This window comes from Cynara cardunculus (assembly GCF_001531365.2).
Source record: "Cynara cardunculus var. scolymus isolate 2C chromosome LG 12, CcrdV1, whole genome shotgun sequence".
Lineage (NCBI taxonomy): Eukaryota > Viridiplantae > Streptophyta > Magnoliopsida > Asterales > Asteraceae > Cynara > Cynara cardunculus.
This window is the reverse complement of record NC_037539.1, coordinates 20841413-20847688: the sequence shown is the minus strand read 5'-3', so window position 1 is coordinate 20847688 and position 6276 is coordinate 20841413.

Sequence of the window (6276 nt, the reverse complement as noted above, 5' to 3'; positions counted from 1 at the left end):
GAGCATTAAAAAGTCTCATATATACAGTACATCCGTTGTACTGAGTATATCTGTTATACTCACAGGCCAATCTTTTTATAAGATTGAAAACAATTTCATTTGTTGAAATTGGATGTTACCTTCCCATTCCCTTAATCTGAAAAGATTAAATAAGTGGATTTGCAAAGATCTACTTACATCTTCATGAATTGATGGCTTACGCGAAAAATTACATTCATCTTATGTATGATAAAATGATTTTCATTTCATCATAAGGGGGAGTATGTAATAATGAATGAAATATTCATTTCCAAACTTTTTAAAGGGAATCTGATGCAAAGATCAAGGGGGAGTAACTTCAAATTTGGCAAAAGACTCAAAAGAAGTGCGACTRGAGATGATTCCAAAAGATTATTCCGATGCTACAACGACTGAGAATTTTTGAATGAGAAGATCACTGTTTCAAAAGTTTACCAAAGAAAAGTTTGAGATTTGTTGTTTGAAGATCCTTTGAAGATCACATCTTGTACATTGTTTTTGGTTGATACTATTCTACATTGTCAAAAGAGAAGATCATCATTGTTCTACATTCGAGGGGGAGAATGCTAGAAGATCTATCTCAACAGTTGATTCTTTTAAGATTTCAAGTTGAAGAATTCTTTTGAAGATGACATAATGCGCTTAAAGCTTCCAAGTTCAAACAGGACTCAAAGCGTAGAATTTCTTTCAAGTCTGAATACAAAGGGGGAAAATGTTAGGACTGAAAATCAGTATTAAATTGTATTCATCTTGAAAGTTAAATAGTGTCTATAATTGTAAAAGTCATCGTGTTTGACTTTTCTTAGATAGGTTTGACTTTGACATTGTTTAGAAGTTTGACCTTATAAATAGGGTAAGTCTTTGTATTCTAAGAGGAGAGAGCTTATTGTAATATTCTGATTACGTAAAGTGAAGTTTGACCAGACTTTGAATGTTGACTTTCTCTCTCAAATATCTTATGAATGTTCATGTTAGATCTGCCATTGATTCATAGAAGAATGCTTGAAGATTGATCATAGGGACTCACAATTTCACTAACCCTTTTTATAGTCTTTCTTTGTCTCTTTTTAATTGTGATTTTAATTAAAAAAATTGATTAATTTCTATAACTAAAAAATGCATAATTTTGTTTCAATATCTAAAAATAAAAGACATTTTTATTATGTATATTCTACAAATCTTATAATAAAAAATGATTATATTTTAAAACAAATTATATATAAAATAATCGAGTATCTCACGAGCTTTTCGACTCGAGTATTGGGTAGCTTGACTCAACCTGTTAATATGTCGAGACGAGCCGAGCCTATTCGAGTCATGTGTTAACCGAGTTTTGACTGAGTCGATCTCGAGTAGCTCATGAGTTGTCTCGTATCGGTTACACCCCTAAGTCTATGTATTCTATAAGAGATCAATTGTCCGACCCTGTAGGAACTGGTTTGAGGTTTACCTTTCTCTTTCAACATACTCTTATCATTGTTTTGTATTTCAGTTGGTATTATGACATGATAAAATAGGGTGAGGCATCAACATGACATTTATTACACAAGAACAATACTCCCTTCGTCCCAATATAAATGTGCACAATGAAAATGAAAAAACACCCATTTTTATAATTGTGTAATTTTTACGTTTTTTAATTAGCTAATGAAAATTTTACTTTTAATAACAGAGAGTTAATAATTTCTTCATATGGTAATTATGAGGTAGAATTGAAAATTAGACTCTTACTTTTGAAACTGAGTAATTATTTTGGGACAAACGAAAATAGAAATGTTACATTTTTTTGGGAGGGATGGAGGCAGCAAACTTTAGCACCTCCCAAACTATAAATGTGATGACCAGGGTCTTGGTTATCACCTGAGGTAACTAATACGTGATTATTTATTATATGTTTACGTGGCAGCATGATAAATTGATATATTTGATCATGCGAGTATGTGTATTTTATGCATGGAATATATGCCTAATATGTGGGTGTATGCATATATATATATATATATACATGTGTGTGTGATGACTTAAATATATGCATAGGATGGTATGTGATATATATATATATATATAAGTGTATGTATGTATGATGTGGGTAAAGGATGAAGTAGCCGACTTTCTTAAAAAGGAAAGTATAAATATAGAATTTTGGGTATGAGGCAAGTTTTCTTGCCTCACTTGGAATTTTGGGTGATTTAGAGAGAAGTGTTGTCCGGATATTCATCTTGCTCTTGCATCATCATCTTCTTCAAATTTGAGAATTTGCATAAGAGGTGAGTGATTTCTAAACCTCTTTCATATGAATTTTGTTACTGGTTTTAATGATGTTACATATTATTCTTAAAGAAATCATGTATCCGATTTGGGTCCTTAATCGGACAATATGATGACTGGATTGAAGGAATCCGGACATACTGTTGTTCGGATTAGAGTATATACCAGACCTAGAGTTGTTCAGATTAGGGGTTATCCGATCATAGTATTGATCGGATAAGGTGTTAGTAATATTTGAAATATTTAATCCGATCATGTGCCATCCGGATTGAGTTTCTGGTGTTATCAAGTTTGTTGATTCTCATATGTTGATCGGATTAGGTATCCAGCCAAGCTTGTCCGGACATGTGTTGTCCTGATAGCCTGTCTGGATGACCATTTTTGGTACAAAATTGATAAGTGTTGGAATTTTTGGAATTTTCACAGTTTAACAATTATTGGATTAAAATATATTATTGTAAAAGGGGTATTTTATATCTTTTAAAGTGAAAAGATCTGTTTCTACCAAGCGTGGTGACGTAAGTCTGTTTTGGTATGAAACTATATTTTGAGAAATATTCCTACCAAGCGTGGTGACATAGGTCTGTTTTGGTATGAAACTGGATTTTTGGAAAATGTTTCTACCAAGCATGGTGACATATGTTTGTTTTGGTATGAAACATGTTTTAAGAGGTAGTTCCCCCAGATGTGGTGACATTTGTCTGTTTTGGCTTAGAACTGGGTGATGGGTACTTCTAGACATGGTGACTTATATCTGTTTTGTTAAGTAGCCCTGCTTTGATGAAGGAATAAGGGTGACATATCAAGTAGAGGTGTACCTTGGAATAAGGGAGGCCTTGTCATATGTGGATACTATTATAACTTTTATTATTATTATTATTATTATCACTAATTAGATATAATAACTCTGAATCATCTTTTCTTTGTGACTTGATGAATTAGAGATATTGTTCTTGTTAGGAAAAATAATTTAGATGTTATTGAGAAGGAGAAAATGGTTTGCCATGAGAGGCATCCATTGCCTAAGTTTTCTATTAATATTGTCATACATACAGAGGGGTTGTGGTTGATCTTTGAGTAAGGACTAGAGGACCTCTGGTTGTGTAGAAAGGATTTTTAAATACTTTGGTTTTTTTATATAAATCAAAGGCTCTGTATGTTCATACAGAAGCTCTGTATTTTTAAGTTTCATGTTTTATTCTTTGAAAATTATTTTCTTATCAAAATTATTTATAAACAATGTAAGAGTCAAAGGAGCTCTGATTCTAGTTTTATTATCCGTTTAAATCATGTTGTACTCTTCTGAACCTAAAGGTTTATTTGGTGCAGAGGACTTTTGATTGGTCTTTGGTTTACTCACATACAGAGGCTTTGGTTATTAGAACCAGAATCTCTGGTTGGGTAAGGGAGGGGCTCTGGTCTATAGAACCAAAGGAGTTATGGTCTTTATAACCGGAGAGGCTCTGGCCTGTTAAGTTAGAGGGCTCTGGCCTGTAGTGTTAGAATTCCATTTTGAAACTTTGGACTTTTAGAATGGATGCATTTGCATTATGAGTTAATACTAATAGTTGATCTTATTATCATACTGAGAACTGCATTATTTGGTTGAAATCCCAATATTTCTAGGTAAAGTTATTTTATCATATTTTGGTGTTTATCACCCTGCATATGCAAAAAAGGGATTTACTCACTAGACCCTTCTGGTCTAACCCTCATTTTTCTGTTTTAAAAATATGTAGTGTAGGAACTGCAGGGTCTAGGGATATTAAGGGGAATGAGAAAATGTGATTATTTTCCTTACTTGATATCTGCTTTTGAAGATCTGCATGAGATTGCTTATTTTGGAAGATACATGTTGGTATACATGTGATAGTACAAGATTTTATTTTGGAATTTTCCATATGTAGATTATGTACATATAAGAATCCATGTACTAGTAGGATCATTGTGGTGTAAATTGTATTTCTATACAACGAAATATGTGTTATATGCAAATGTGGTGTTTGGGGGTGTTACAATAAAGTAGCATTTGGTTCGTAGATTATGAAGGAATTTGATGGAATTAGAATGTTTAATTCCATTGACCAAATTCCATTCACTCGTTTGGTTCATTCTTTTTCAGGATGGAATTTTCAAAATCCTACAAATTCCACAAATAAAGGAATTTAACATTCCTTAACAATTATATGGTATTTTGATAGAATGAAATTCTCTATCTTTATAATACCAAATATGCCCTTAACCCAATATACCCTAATCTCATAAAACCCAATATGACCATCGTCGGCCACCTCCGACCACCGTCGATATGAATCACCGCCGACCATCGCCATCTGAATATGAACCACCGCCAACCACCACGGATCTGAACCATTGCTGATCTAAACCACCATCAACCACTATCGATTTGAACCACCACTAGCCACTGCCTGTCTGAACCACCATCGATCTAATCCATTGTCGATCTAATCCACCATCGATCTGATCCATTGTCGATCTAATCCACCATCGATCTGAACCAACGTCAATCACCGACATCTGAACCACCATTGACCACCACCAATCTGAACCACTTTCTGAACCACCACGGACCACCATCGGTCTGAACCACCGCCAACTACTACCAACCTGAACCACCGTCGAGCACCGCCGACCTGAACCACCGTCGAGCACCGCCGATCTGAACCACCGTCGACCATCACCAATCTGAACAACCACCGATCTAATCCATCGTTGATCTGAATCACCCTCGATCTGAACCATCGCTAATTTGAACCACATCTGACCCGCCACCTGAACCACCGCGGACCACCACCGATCTGAATCACTGCCGACCATCAACGACTACCTCCTATCTGAATCACCACCAGACACCGCTAACCACCACCATTTTGAACAACCACCGATCAGAACCACCACTGTTACTGCCGATCTAAACCACCGCTGACGACCTCCATCTGAACCACCGCGGACCACCATCAATCTGAACCACTGCCGATCATTGCCACGTGAACCTCTGCGGACCACCATCGATCTGAGCCACTGTGGACTACCACCGATCTGAACTACTGCCACCATCAATTTAGTAATATCGTTTGGCTTATGGTTATATTTGGGTTGTGTATTTTATATTTTTTATGTATTAAATAATTATTTTATTAAAATAGTTTTAGTTTTAGAAAAAGTAAAATTTTCAAAAATATCATTTTGGTCATTTACCAATATTTCATTTCAATTACAAAGCTACATTCTGTAAACCAAATAGACATATTACAATTCTTTAACAAATTCCATTCCAATTTCTGCCAACCAAACAGGTGGTCAAACTTGATAACATTCCATTCCAATTCCTTCAAAGTCAAATTCCTTTAACATATTTCATTCTATCCAAAAACATTCTACGAACTAAACGCCATCTAAAGATACATGATTTAATTGTCGATCATCTCTAGATTTTTTTTCCACTCCGTGTATGCATTTCTTTCTCAACCTTGTATTATTTAACCACCTACTGCAACCAAAACTCTCTTTGCTTTTGCTTGTGATATGTTTGTTAACCACCTACACCCTCAATAATCTTGAATGTGTTCGGTTATGATAATCACTTTAGAGATATGTGTGTGTCAATACAGTAATAAATGAATTTAGAGATGACTTGAAAGTTGTAACATATCTCCTATACATCATTCCCATTACTAGCAAATACCTATTTGTTATAACCAGGTTTGAGACAACCTGGGTTGAGGTAATTTATACATGTTTATTATGTGGATTACGTGAAATATGCATATCTAAGTAGAAATGCATGAACCATATATGTGAACATGATATTGTGCATGCATATATGTGAAAAGATGTCATGACATATATGATTTATACATGTATGYATRTGGTATGAAGCATACATGAGGTGGTGTTTATTGTATTCGGGTGAAATCATTATATCTTCATGGTTAAGAAATCATGAATTTTATAATGATTTATCCACCG